This window comes from Gouania willdenowi, chromosome 9 (genome assembly GCF_900634775.1).
Source record: "Gouania willdenowi chromosome 9, fGouWil2.1, whole genome shotgun sequence".
Classification (NCBI taxonomy): domain Eukaryota; kingdom Metazoa; phylum Chordata; class Actinopteri; order Blenniiformes; family Gobiesocidae; genus Gouania; species Gouania willdenowi.
The window spans coordinates 13,632,902-13,648,201 of NC_041052.1; the positions used below are offsets into that span (position 1 = coordinate 13,632,902).

Here is a 15,300-nt window from a genome sequence, read left to right on the forward strand (position 1 = left end):
AATGGACAGATTCCCCGCAGATTGTCCATTTCATCTCGTTCTGCACTTCACAACGGAATGTGTTGTGAACTTTCAGCACAATTCTTGCTATCCTGGTTGCTTTTTGTGCCTCTGACACCCTGCTATGACTCTCAGGCTGCAGAGAATCATCGCAGTTCGCTAAACAACAATTTTTTAAGCATTTAATCACAGCCCACATTCCTATAGAAAGTATTTCAAAGTGTAAGTACACCCCCAGGTTTTTGTTGATCTGCTTATGGTGGAAAATTTAAAAAAAATGCCATCATTATGGGTGTTGCTCCTAAATCCGTGTACCCTTCATTCTTTGGTTATTCCGTTTTAAAACCAAATCAAAATAACAATTAAACTGTCTGGTTGATTTGTTTTTTTTTTTTTTAATTTAAAACCAAAACAGAAATACAGAAAAACCAGAAAAGCAGCATTTCTCAGTTTTTTGTTTTTTTTTAAACTTTTGTGTGATACTTACGTGGACATTAGAGCGAGAACTGAAGTCCGCTGCACCTCGTTTTCCAGGTCCTGGACCAGGTCTCCTCACACAATAGGACGGTTTAGGATTTACAGTATTTCAGCAGTTTTCTGGTCCTGCTCCTGCTTTCATTCAGTCTGTGGATGTTTTAGCTCGTAAAAAGCTGCTCACGTTTATGTTTTGTTTTATGGTGTTTCGGTCCAAATTGTATCCAAATAAACTGGCGACTGACTATCAACTGTTAGGCTGGTGTGATGAACAATATTTGTTAGATCTTCTACCATTTGACACTTTTGAAAAAAAAAAAAAATACCGCTTTTTTGAGGGCAGTAAAAATGTTTATTTTGCTTGTTATAAATACCAGCAGCCACACACACGGAAGTTGATCATAAGAAACGAGGAGCACCAGTAGATTCATTACACCACATATGTGCATGTTTTACCTAACATCCTTTTTTGGTTATGATTTATTTATTTATTAATAAAGTTTCAATTCACCAGTAATGTGACTTATGCATTGCTTATTTTTATGTCCGGACCGGAAGCAAAAGTCTGCCCAGTCACCAGTTTATCTGGATACTATTTGGACCGTAACACTGTTCCGTAAAGTTGGCAGATATTTTAAAACAGAAAAACGTTGCTTGTTTGGTTTTTCCATTTTTCTGTTAATGGTTTTAAATTAATTAAACCAAAAAAACAACCTGTTTTTTTCTATTTTTCAATTTGGTTTTGAAACAAAATAACCAAAGAACGAAAGGTACAAGGATTCTCCTGGAGTAGTTAAGACACACCCAGTCACTGCAGCCCTGCCCCCACAGCGCTGCACAGTTCCACATGGAGCTGTCAATCAATGCTCACTGAGGGCTGTGAGAGGAGGAAACCAGTCCCTCCTCCGATATCTTATAGGAGGGGCGGGGCCAACAGTGACGGTTAGTGATGTCACTGATCCAAAAAGACGTCACTGATCTAATCCAAACCAATAACAAAATTCCATTGCAATTTACATTTTACAACTAAAACGCTTTATTTAAATACTAAATACTAAATTGTGAAAAATGGGACTAGGATCAATAAACTACATTAGTTCATACCTAATAATATATGCATTTAGCAGAAAAAAGTGGTTTTAGGGTGGACTTACACTTTAAGAGTGGATTTTATGCTTCAAAATCAATGGTTCATCTCAATAAGTCCACAAAGGTATGGTTATAGACAGCAAGTATAGCTGTACATTTGGCAAAAATGTAGACATAGTCAGTATTCAGTTTTTTACTTAACAATTCTCTATCTGAAGGTTAAAATATTTTAAAAATGCAACACCTCCTTCTGTGGTTACTAGTAATATTGCTCCTTAAGTCTGTAACAAAGTTTTAAATAAATGAATACGTATAGAATATAATAGAATAAACCTTTATTGATCCCCAAATCCACACGTTGTAGCAACACCATAGAATTGGAAAAGTAAACAGTAAGAAAAACAAATAACAATATAGGATAATAGGGCAGATCTATAACTGTGGGACAGACATAAATTAGAAGAAAAAGAGATCAAATTTAAAACAAAACAACAACAACGGCATAAAAAACGCAACAATGTGCAATTGACAAATGAAGGAATATGGTGTGTGTGTGTGTGGGGGGGGGGGGGGGGTATCCATATCAATAAAGTAAAAACAGAAATTCAGACACAACTAAAGCAGAACATAGATGGACTGCTCTGTCTCTATTTGTGTTGAACGTTGAGCTGAAGGTTTATGTGTTGCTGCTGATGATTCGGTCACATGACTGTTCTGTTACATTCATCATGTGACTCACTTATTTAAACAAGCAAATCAGTTCAATCTAAGAAACGAAATGGTTGGGATAAAGTCACTTAATAGAAATAATGTCATTGTATGCCGTGTTTACCAGGTTGTCTGGAAATGTTTTGAGGTAATCGTAATAGCATCAAAATGATCATCCTATAGCCAATGAAAACATCAGACTCATCCACAAGTAAAGAAAATCTTTAGGCAAGTTACTGAATCCTGAGTACAGCGGCATTTACAGTCGGTCTGGTCTTTTGGTTCAATCTGATCATTGTCATTAATTGCACAGCAGAACACAAAGGCAGCTATTTGTAGAAAAGCTAAATGGGTTCTCTTTGATGTGGCTTCTCCTCTCCATGACGCATCTTTGATCTGAAACTGCTGAGGAGGAGTTTCTGATGTATTTCGGACTATTGAATTGTGAAGGAGTGGGTGGGTGTGGGTTCTTTTGATCTATCAGTGGCTTGTTGACAACTAGTTGCACTAGCTCTGGGCTATCATTCAGGGCACTAAAGGAAATTACCATGAGTAAGCTCCTGGTTTTCATGAGGGTTGTTTGGGTTCTGTGCCGTCAAGATGGTAAATAAGCTAAGGTACCAAAGGAGAAGCTCATCTTATGACTTTAGTGGGGAAATACTTGCATCTGTTTGGAACAATACATTTGTCTACCTGGAGTTTGATTAAAGGTCCAGTATCATGATATTTTTCACCCCTCTTCTTTAGTTCTAAGAACCCCAACAACATAGTGTTTGAGGTTAATTTCCCAAACTTGCCTTTTTTCCGGAATTTTAGCTTTCTGAAAAGTGACTTGTATGACGCTTCTAAAAACAGGCCCTTTTTGGCTCTCATGCATATATGCATGAGTGGGCGTGTCTGTAGACGCAGACTTAATGCCTCGCTCTTGTAGATGCTGATCAGTGATCACCATAGCGATTTTCTTTTGCTATCCACACACTCTTGTTATTGTTTACGCCCAAAGAACTGCACATTACAGTAAAACACACAATTTTTTAGGCGGCTATTGTGATTGTGAGTCTGACAAAAACGCTGTGCCACAGTGTATGTTTATCGCATCAGCAGCAGAATCAGTCAGCTGTTTCAGATGTTTCAAACATTCACCAGCGCTGCTACATCGCTTTCTTGTCATCCACACATATTCTGACCACAGACCTAGTCCATTTAAGACGTCAGTCCACTGTTTTGTCCAACCGCTGCGTTGTATTGGGTCACAAACACGTCAGATCATGTCAAAGGGGATACGAGGCGATATAACAACTCCTAAAAACAGAACTGATTGTGAGCAATCACACTGTGCTTTGGATTATCTTTATACTACATAATCTATATACTGAACGTAAATATATTATCTGTGGATAAAAGGACTGGTGGTTAATGGAGCATTCTTGTAATCGTAGGCGCTACACCGTGGCTGCCCACTGCTCCTTAGGGAGGGGTTAATTTAGAGAACACATTTTGTGTATGTAGCTTTACATATATGACAATAATGTATAATGTATATTCTATGTGAGGTAGTTTGAGAGGGAGGAGCTCAAATCCTCACATTCTTATATTGAATAGGAGGAGCCAGGATTGTCAGGAGGAGGAGTTTCAGCGATGTGACATCACAACGCGAGAAAAATCCAACTTGCCCATTTGAAGCTCACTTTTTACAAAATGTGGAAAAACAAGGGAGGGAGGAAGCAGAACTTTTCCAACTTTGGCCCTCTGAATAAGGCTAAAGGGATAGTAGCAAAACCATTATGAAGTGATTTTTCATAGTACTGCCCCTTTAAATAATAGATACAGCTTGGGTAGAGGTACACACAACAGTCATATTCTTAGACTCACATTAATGGTCCATTACAGCAGCTTCTATGTTCCATTATTCCATTATTGTGGCCTTTTCTGTTTCTAAAGACTGTGCGCTTGTGAGTAGATTGTCTGAAGATTGTGTTGAAGGTCTCTATTTGTTTGAAAGAGCCAATGGGAGCTTCAGCAGACTTGAGTAATTCCCTCTGATAAAACAAGTGTATTTGTTGTTTTGGAATATAAAACACACACACACCATCACGGTAAACTTGTACACACATTAACATTTGGCTGAAGCAAAAACAGCCTAAAGCCAACAATCCTGTTCTCCTCATTTTAAATTTTTTTGAGGATGTTTGTGTGTGTGTGTGTGTGTGTGTGTGTGTGTGTGTGTGTGTGTGTGTGTGTGTGTGTGTGTGTGTGTGTGTGTGTGCGTGTGTGTGCGTGTGCGTGTGTGTGTGTGTGTTTCTCACTCCCTCTCTTCTGCGCAAATGCACAAAAGTCCCGTCTTTGTATCTATTCTCCCGGCGCTCCTTTATCTCTCAAGGATATTGGTTGCCGATCATAAATAGCTTTTTTTTCTGACAAGGTGCCGTCACCGACACAAAGAACTGTAGGAAGTAATAGGAGAGGAGGATGGAAACGTAAAGTACAGGATGACGAGGGAAAGATGGAAAGCGATAGGCGAGCAGCAGAGCAGAGGAGAGAAGAAGGAAATACGGAGGCAGGTAGAGGTTATGTCCATCATGCGACTGTGACAGGTGTCAGGGATGCACGGATAAATGTACCGCATATAAATGCAAACTCTCCTCGTTCGTGCAGGATTGACATAACGCTGCACACCTGTAACACACCTCATCTACAGACTCTCTTATTACTGTACCAGTGCTGAGGCAGACCTTTACTGGAATCGGGTTCAATAGCTTCTCCTGTTTGCACACTCGGCACTTTGCTGTTTTATTCTGTTTAGCTTTTAAATAAGCTACAAAGAACATTTTATTACTTAACAGTTCTCAAACATTTAATCAAAAACAGTTACCGTAATTGGAGTATTTCCAGTATTCCCATTTCTCTGATTATTCATTTGCAAATGTTGTCACTTTAATAATCAAAGCAAACAATTTTTGCAGTTGAAGTAACATTCTAGTAATGAATTTCTCTGATTGTAGAAAGAATACATTTCATTGGCGTGCAAGAAATATATTTCAGTCAATTACGCTGTAACTGATTATGCACATTGCAATTCATTTCCTTTGATGAATTGTAATAATGAGGGGTTTGTCTATCAGTCGCATACAGACGTTTGCACATCCTTGCATGCACGCAAACAATCCATTATGAATGGATGTCCGTTGGTGCTTTAAAATCTAAAAAAGCCAAGTTGTGAGTCTGAAATACGCTCCTTCAAACCCGGGTATTGACACACACTGTTTGATGAAGTGTTGAAGCGTGCTGCATCTGCTGCATCTCACATTTCTCCACCCTCCCTTTCCACGCGGCGGCAGTCCTTGTCTCTCCATCGATCTCTGCTTATCTTCCCGTAAACCCCCGCACCTCTTTCCTCTCCTCCTTGCCATCGTCCTCATCGCTATTGATCGGCACGTGTTCAGCGAACAGAGAGCAGCCAGCGGTTGTTGCAGAGCCGAGGCCGGACTGGCCCTCTATATTGTCTGTATATTGCTTTACTCTCTTAATGCGTCCAATCAGGTTCTAATAGACCCTGTGTTAGAGCATCCTCGCTTTTCACTTTGCACGTTTTATCCTCCTCTCTCATAAACTCTACAGCAGACATAGGCAACTTGCAGCCCAGGGGCCACATGTTGCCCTCAGTCTAATTTTGTGCGGCCCCCAAAACAAAATTGTAATTCATGAAAGTTGGAAGTTATATGAAGGCCAATATAATCCACAAAACGACGGCAACATGCACAAAATGTCAACAAAAGTACACACAAAATAACAACAAAAATAGAAAAAAAATTATAAAACACAAAACTACAACAAAGGCACACTAAACGCCATTTAAAGACACAAAATGACTACAAAAATAACATCATATACAAAAGGACTTCCAAAGCACACAAAATGTCAACGAAAATACACAAAATGACAGAAAAATAACACAAAAAAATAACAAAAACACACCTAATGACTCAAAAAACATAAAAGAAGCCACAAAAATGTGCTATATTGACAAGAAAACAGACAAAATGAATTTGAAAACACCCAAAACATCAAAAAACAAAACAAAAAAACACAAAGGAAACCACACAAAAGGATTAAAAAGACAAAATCCTTTGTTCTTTTCTATATTAATGCTTTGATTGACCATTATTCTTCTTCTTCTTTCATTAATTGATGTAGATAATGTGGCTCTCGGCTCAAAGAATCACATTTTTGTGGCCCCTACTGTGACAAAACTTGACCATCTCTGCTCTACACTGTATCTCTGCCAGTCTCATTTTCAGCTGACCGGCTGTTGTTGTTTTTAACGTACGTTTATTCATCCAGGGAGGGATTTGTTTCTGCTGACTATGCACGTGCTTCTTCAAAAAAAACATCCCGCTTTGCATCTTTACAGTAATGCGCATTCATTCCTGGAAGCTGCCCGGTAGAACCACCAACTAATTTAGCCTTTACTACCCAGCACCAGGAGCTCAGCCCTTTTATAATGTTCAAATCCCACTCAGTTGCTTCCAACCCATCTAGATTAAGTGCCATGCTCAAGGGCACTTTCATTGTGCGCAGCTGTTGACTCACAGGAAGGTTGTATGCTATTATCCCTTAGAGTTGTTCATCTATTCAAGGGATCTGAATGGTTTATGACTTGGCGAGTTATAAAGAAGTGAAAAAGAAAGAAAAACGTTCTGTGGGATTCTAATAGAAGGACAGTTGAGAGCAAGCAAGGGTCTCCGGAATAATTGGAAAAATATCTAGTGTTCATTATTTACAAATGAAGAATTTCTCTAATTAGGTTTCTAAAGTTTACATTCTTCCTGAATTTTAACTTGTGTAATACATCATGCAAATATGATCTTTTTTAACTGTAAGTATTTTCAAATATATCCTGGATTCTCCATTTTTCATATATCAAAATACAAACTGTATCACTTTAATCAGGGATTAAATCAGGGCACCTTTTACAAACAACCGACTTCCAGGATTAGATCAAATCATTGATTAAATAAGTTGATTTATTATGCTGTTATATAATAATTCACTACATTAAGTGCATGAGGAAATCGGATTACTTACCCAGAGTAAACCTCATATTGCATTAATATCGTATTATTAGCTCCAGGAATTAAACAGATTTTGTGCTTTTTTGGCATAAATCTCTCTTCGGAACTACCAAACATTTATTTGATATTTACAAGGTTTGTATCTCTTTTAACACCAAATGGATTACTTTGGCCATCTTTCACTTCTGTGGTCTATCTCGGGGAACTTCCTCGAATGACTTTTAAATTATAGAGTAGACATCTTTGATCATAAATCCAGTTGTTCCCCACACTCAGAAGTAGAAGTTAAGTATTGCAGTCGTTTATATCATCACAAATCCCTCTGTTTACAAATGACTTCATGATCAGCGTTGAGTGGTGCGTGTTGAAATCCAGCGAATTGCATTAGCTACCACATCACCATGTAAACATGGTACATGGTCGAGGCTGGAGAGACACAATTTGGTCTTTTTTTTTACACTAAAACCTAACCTCAAAATCACAGGATATCGGGTTTATTCATTGAAAACAATTTCCCATATAATGAAGAGGAAGTTGCCAAAGGATCTTTTGTACCAGGGTTAGAAGTTTGCATATTTATTAGGCCATCCATGCATATTATTATAATAATGTTCAACAAACAGTTGCAAAGAAACTATGCACTTTATAAACAGAACAATTCTATACTGTATATCTCTAACAGAAAAGCTTCACCCTTTACTACCCTAATCATTTGCTGTATACATTATCTATATTCTTAAACTGTACCAGATCCTTGCACACCTTAAAGTTATGGGATATGGTACAATTTAAGAATATAGATAATGTATAAATCAAAAAATAAGCTGTTACCTGTAAACATAGAAATCTGTTCACAGAATCAAAAAAAAAAAAATTAATCCCAGAGGAGTAATTAGAAAGGCAAAGAGCAGCACATTAAAAAAAAAAATATATATATATATATATATATATAATAAAAATAATAATAAATCAATAAATAAAAACAGCACTAATAATGATAATTATACACACTTGGAAAACAACAAGGTTGTAAGGGAAACTGAATAACAAGGTGCAAATGAATGCTTATGTATAAGTTAGAAATATTAACAATAAAAATAAAAAAAACGAATAAAAATAAAAAGTACACATACATTTATAAACAGACAGACGGGGTGTTATAACTTTAGAGGGAAACTAAACTTGAAACAACAGTATGCTCGGACTAATTTAAAAAGTGTATTTCCATTTGTGGAGCCTGTGCATTTTTTGTTTTTTTTTCTGTTTTTCTTAATAGCTCGATTGGAGTATTTATTTGTATTGTCAATTTGAGTGTATTTCATTGGATTTTTGAGTTGTTAATGATGAAGAATGGGAGTAGGACTCGACAAGCATAAGCTTCTTCCTATCCCTTGTTGAACTAATCAAATGTATTATATTGAAATTGACTTTTTTTTTAATTTTGTAGATATTTCTGTTGACATTTGTTTATTAGTTTTAGTTCTCATCCATTTTTTTTCTCATTCGAAATAAATAAACATTTTCAGACAGTGTCATCCAGCCTCCTTTAGCGCTTGTTTTTCCAGATCATCTGTCAGTCTCCTCGTCTCCCTGTTGCTGTAACTTATCCTGCCACACCATCTGCCCGTCGTAAAGGTGCTTGAGATGTTACTGCTGGAGTCCAGCTAGGTGTAACCTTTCCACTATGCGACACCTCACTGGGATGGAGGGCCCTGGGCTCGGTGTGAACTCCTGAACCCTCTCACCAAATCAACAGAGCAAAGGAGAGAGGAAAGGACATAGTGTGGGAGGGAGAGCTTATAGGAGCGCTATCGGACAATTAGCCCCCCGATGAGCGTAGTGGGTGGTTCCCCCAAGCTGGAATAGAATTTGAGTGTTTTAAGAACGAGTAAACTGGAAAGGAAAGCCTATTCTAGAGGGAGATGATGTGTGTGTGTGTGCGTAGGCATTTGTGTTTGTGTGACATAGTGTTTCACATTCATTCGCAAAGCGGTTGTTTGCTCAGAAATGAAAGGGTAAGTTCGCAGCGCAGCCCCACGGGCGTCAATACGGCCATTTTTATAATTTAGCGCTGATTACAGTGGCCGTCGTCGTACAGCAGAGCTTACTTTTAATGAACTTTCAAACACACAACAGGGAAAGTTTGTCAGTGTTTTTTGTTTGTGTGAATCTGGCTGGCGGCAAAAATCTGGGTTTTAGCCAGAGCAGTTTGAATAGTGAGAAAAGCATGTGGCTTCATGTGCCAGTACAGACAAAATAAATGTTTGATGAAGGGTTACTGTTGTGTTCCCGTTGTGCAGACTTCATGCATGCACTAGTTTTAATATGATAAAGTATGTACAGAAACTGGCTTCATGTTTATTGATTAGTTTGCTGGCCGTGACCAAGGATTTTCCAAACACAGCGCACACCTTCAAATTGGTGATTAAGCTAGGGCACAGTTTAGCTGAGTCATGGCAAGATGGGAGGCCAATAAAACCCCCGCTTTTATCACAGGAAAACAGAAAGGTTGAAAGACAAGGAAACAGGAAAAGATAAGACATCTCCTCTTCAGTTATCATCAGTTTTTTAGCTCAAAGAACACAGTAATAATGCCCACCACTGTTTTCAGTAAGGTTGCCATATTTCCAGAGGTGTAGCTCGCTACTTTTCTATTTAAAATTGCATAGCGACTTTAGCTTTTTGCAGCTAAAAATAGGAATTTTAGAATAATTTGAAATGTCAAAGTGAAAGCATATTAACTTCTCACTTAACTGGAAAACCCAGTAAAGCCACTTCCATTAGATGTTTGGAAACATTAAGGTAACTACAATGAAGTATCCAAACCGGCACATAAAGTTTTTTCATTGCACACAAAAAATCATAACTGGACTCTGGTTTCTCCCCGACATGCAGACATTGTGCAAGTGTTTTTAGATGCTTGTAGAAAATTAGAGGAACTTATGTTTATTAGGGACAATATGACAGGAACCCTAGCTCACCCCCAGGCATTGATGTTTGGCACCTTCTTAAGCTAATAGTGCATTTCTTAATGAAAGAGGTATGCTTCTGGCTTAAAAAAAAAAAGATGCCACTGAGCATTACACCGAGCCAATGTGAAGCAGTGTAACATTTGCACATGCATCTTATAGTCCAGAGTGACTTTTTTGTGGAGTTTTTCCAAGGAAAATAGTAAATTCAATGTTCAGACACCACTGGTTTACTCTGATACAGTCAATAAATCAACACAAAGTCCAGTCCAATACACTGTTATAGATATTATAGTTGAGAGTTGCATTTTTTGGGCTCTAATTTATGTACAGTGCTTTTTCTTCTCATGTTCTCAAGAGTAAGATGATAAAAGGCCTTTTAACATCATTAAGTGATTGAACCATAACTTCATAATGCATTAAATTAATGTTTTTTTCATTATTATTATTGTAGTAAACTGAGATGTAAAACCTCAGTTAGAGCAATTTGTTTTAAAAGTGTTAGTTAGGCACTTTGAGTGGTTAAATAGGTCTTAAAATGTATTTATTTATTATCCTAATTAGTCAAAGTATTTTTCTCAGTATGTGCTGCTGCCCCAGCATTTATGTGGTATGGGGAAAGTTATATACTAAGTATCAAACTTTTTCTATATTTTATTCCCATAGATCATTCATGGTTGACTTATCTGTCCACTGTCATCACACTCCGTAATGGTTGTCTCATTGTGCAGCGCATGACATACTATTTCTGTAAGACGGTTTAAGACACCTGCAATTTTTGTTCACACCTGCCAAAACCGCTTTAGAGCAGTTTGACTCGCTGGGTTTAGAAACATGGCATCCCATTTTATAATGCCAACACTTTGATGCTGTAAATTATTTTTCGGTGACAGGCTGGTTTGACAGTACACCCGCAGAAAGGTGTAAGTCATGCTGTCACGTCATGCTGTAAAGTTTTTTAATTAAAAGCCTGACAAGGTTTGCTAATGCCGAGGGCAGTGGCTGGAAACAAGTAATAAACATTACAAAAAAAAAAAAAAAAAAAAAAAAAAAAAAACATTGTCTGTATGAAGTGTAAACTGTGTGTAAACTTGCTTTCTGTGTGTAAAAGGGCAGATTTTGCAACTCAAGGGTTTTTAGAATTCCAGTCAGATACCTGATCTAGTTATTTTTTGCTTATTTGGACATCCTGCAGACATGGACATGCATTTGCATTCATCTGATGTTGCATACCATTATTGATTAGAGGAAGTCTAAGATGCATTCGCTTTGTTTGTCTCGTTTGGTTTAGTTTTCATCTTCAGCTTTCACTCCACCCTTCCAGCCTATACTTTTCTACAGTCAGTATTGCGTTGGTTTGCCTGTTATAATTCTAACCAGCGTTTGCCTGTCCGCGTCCATTCTGAACAGACTTGAATTAAATTTGGCGAGCTGATAGACAATGTAAAAAGGAAGAACAAGTTGGACTTTGGTGATGATCTGGCATGTATTGAAGATACAGTATCAAGAAACAAGTTTTGGAGCATAATGTGGATGTTTGGCTGGTTCTACAGCACCACCTGCTAGTGACTTTGTGTCTCTAAACTTGGCGGAGGTTTGCGCTTTCTGAGTGCTCTTGTTGGCTCTTGTATTTATAGGCTTTCATGTGTTTATTTTCATGCAAACATCTCCTATACAAGATCATCTTTAAAGAGTAACTAAATCCCTGCTTTCTGCTGACCTGTCACTAGGGATGAAATTCAAAAAATGCCTTGATTATGGGCGTTACTGCTGTAGCAGTAAGACACGCCCACTCAGACTGCTGTGTTGGTGCTGGCAGACCGCTGCCTGCTCAACTACTATATATAATACACAGCTCACAAGCATAAACACACACAGCACACACAGCCCCACAGACGATGTATTACTCACAAACTGTCCCTGCTCTACTCTCGCCAGGAGCCTCAGAACACCGCAGCCTCGCACACACACACACAAAGACAAACACCGCAGCGATAAGTACATGCAAGTTCACACACACACAGAGACAGACGGGGATACGCACACAATGTGCCTGTACATACACACATAGCTTGATGAACCCGCTGATTAGCGCAGAATCTCTTCATCGCTGCAGAGGGCTGCTTCACACACGGAACATTAGACTTTCTCAATAAAACTGTTCATCAATGCTCACTGAGGGCTGTGGTTGGAGGAAACCCTCCTCCCTCCTCTCAGCTTTTATAGGAGGGGCGGGGCCAACAGTGAAAGTTGATGATGCAGGGGAATCTAAAGAACCCATTTCAGCCAATAACAAAATTAACTTGTAATATCCGGCATTCAACCCTTAGAGGGCAGTCACTCTGACATTTTACAGCTAAATACGCAAAATTAGAATGCTTTTACTAAAATGTTATGAGTTGGACTAGGATCAATCCACAGCACTACTCAATATCCAAATATATATGTATTCAGCAGAAACAAGTGGATGCTTTCTCCTAAACTGCCACGAGGAGGGAAATTCAAAAAATGACTTGATTATGGGTGGGGCTCCTGGAGCAGTTAAGACACGCCCACTCTATACTAGAAAATATCCAATGAACAATCTATGCTATGCTAACTAGCTACTGTACCTCTTTATTTTCTTATCTTCTCTCAATCCAACCTACTCACCACAGATTGTAAAGCCAACAGGTGCTAGTTTTTATAAAAGGGGCGGGGCTAACTACTTATTTGTGACGCAAGACGGTCCCAAAACATCACATGATCTTGTTCTCAACCAATAGCAAAAATCAATTGTAATAGCCGGGTTTCAACCCATAGAGGGCAGTCACTCTGACATTTTACAACAAAATATGCCAAATTGAGTAAAATGTTGAGAGTTGGACCAGGATCAATCAACAGCACTACTTCATCCCCAAATACATTTGTATTCAACTGGAAAAAAATTCATTTGGGGTTTAGTTACTCTTTAAGAAAAATGTTCTATTGAGTATTTGAAGGCCCGCTGAGTAAAAACCAGCAGGGAGTGCTGTAATTCAACTACTGCATTGCTGTGTCAAATCAAATCAAATAATTTTAATCCAGGTTTATAATGAGGCTCACTAATTACAAATACATGCTAACAATGTCTTTAAAATAATGTCGGTTAGTAAAGATGTAATGAATTGGCCATTATTGAGCCTTTCTCTGGATAAGATGAACAGTTGTGACAAAGCCACACCCAGTCTTTGATGTTTCTGTCTGAGATCTGCTTCAGTCATACCCGCGGTGCATACGCCACTACTGATCAAAACCACAGATGGTCTCTGTCTGATTATCTGGATGAGGCCTTTCTGCTTTCATCTGGCCCTTACCTCCACTTCTATCACATCGGCAGGCCTGAGCAGGTGTTTGGCCTGCAGTCAGAGTCCAAATCAGATCCATTTTATCTGTAATCAGCCGGAGCTCCTGGCACTTATGGAAGAGATCAGATCAAAGAATTATAAGCCGTCCACGCCTGGCCAGCCGACCATTACATGGACAAGGCATCGGAGCGGCGTGGTGGGCATACTGAAGGAGGGTGTGTGCACTGGCAGAGCTACAGCAGGGATGAAGGAGAGGGAATGGAGATTTAAGGGCTTTCAGAATATCCCAGGGGAGACTTGAAAGAGCAGGGTGCTGGGGGTGTTGGGGGAGGGGCTACAGCAGGGGAGGTTGAGATGTTTCCCTGCGTGTTCTCACGTCAAATGTGCTGCTCGCTTCCACTTCAAATCGAGGTAATTAAGATGGGGAATTAATCCCATTCACCATGTGAAAATGAAATCATTGGCTTTAACTTGATGCATTTGAAGCACTTGATGCCCTCCAAGGCTGGTTGGCTAATCATTAATTGCACGCAAGTATGGGAAATCCTGTGCTCAGGTGCATGGAAACTGATGAGTGGCTCACAGACTAATAAGAAACAGCAGTGAAGTAATGATCTTGAGATTTTTTTATTTTTATTTTTTTTTTTTGCAAAATTGATTTCGAATTTAAAGTGAAAACAGCCTCGGAGCTTGACTTGCTAATGCAGCTCAATGTCAATCAGTCCTCTGATACCAATTAGCCAAACATTAATGGTATGCAATGAAAGGGAATCATCTGCTTTGGTGTCAACATGGGGAACGTATAGTGAGAGAAGCACTAATATGGACATCCAATCTTTCTTGGGTTCTTAAATACATTTTAAAGTGTCATTTGATGCAGTTAAATTGCTTAACTCTTCATGACGTTGGTTAGCGAAAGCACACCTCAAATATTGCAAACTAATACACAAAAAAAAATATTTTAGGAAAAAACTCAAAGCAGATTGTCCTTACTGAGTCAAATAGTAAGCAAGATATTTTATTTTGTTGATATTGGACCGATTTTTCTGATATTATTATCAGATAGGGACATCCCAGTGGGATGCACGAATTAGAGGGAAGATGTTTCTTTATTAAATTTCAGATGCCTGGTCTGACCTTATTTTTAAACCGAATAATTTGTTATAAAGTGATCATTTAATTTCCTGACTTTCAACCGTGCTCTGTGATTTGGACTGCTCCATGTTTTGAGGAACAATCTGTCTTTTACAATAAAGTTGGTATTTGATCAGAATGTATCTGCTGTAAAATTCAGTTCAAGCAGATGAAATCATCATATGACGCATTATATCCCAAGACCATCTCGAGGGTGGAAATACTTCAATTTAAAACCTTAAAAATCCAATTTATTGGTGAAAAAAGAACCGGTTGGGCTTGAGTTCAGTTGACTAAATATCAATGGATCTCTTTATGTGTGGAAAAAATCATCACGCTTTTTGCAGTTTATCTCAGTGTGAATCACACCATTCCACTTTCTCCTCCCTCTCATACGTCTTCTTGTAGTTAATGTCTCCTCACTGTCAAGTAGTTATTGTTCGCCATTCGGCGCTGGTAGTCTGATTAATATCATTTTAATTTGTTTCTTCTGCAACAGCCATTGTTTCAGCTGTTGCACAGCCTGCC

The 15,300-nt window shown here is 38.5% G+C and overlaps 1 protein-coding gene across 2 annotated transcripts in view; it reads left to right on the forward strand.

The window, feature by feature from the left end:
* Positions 1-15,300, forward strand: part of sema4c (sema domain, immunoglobulin domain (Ig), transmembrane domain (TM) and short cytoplasmic domain, (semaphorin) 4C) — a 141,889-nt gene that overhangs the window by 45,610 nt on the left and 80,979 nt on the right. The gene's annotated exons all lie outside the window — the stretch shown is intronic.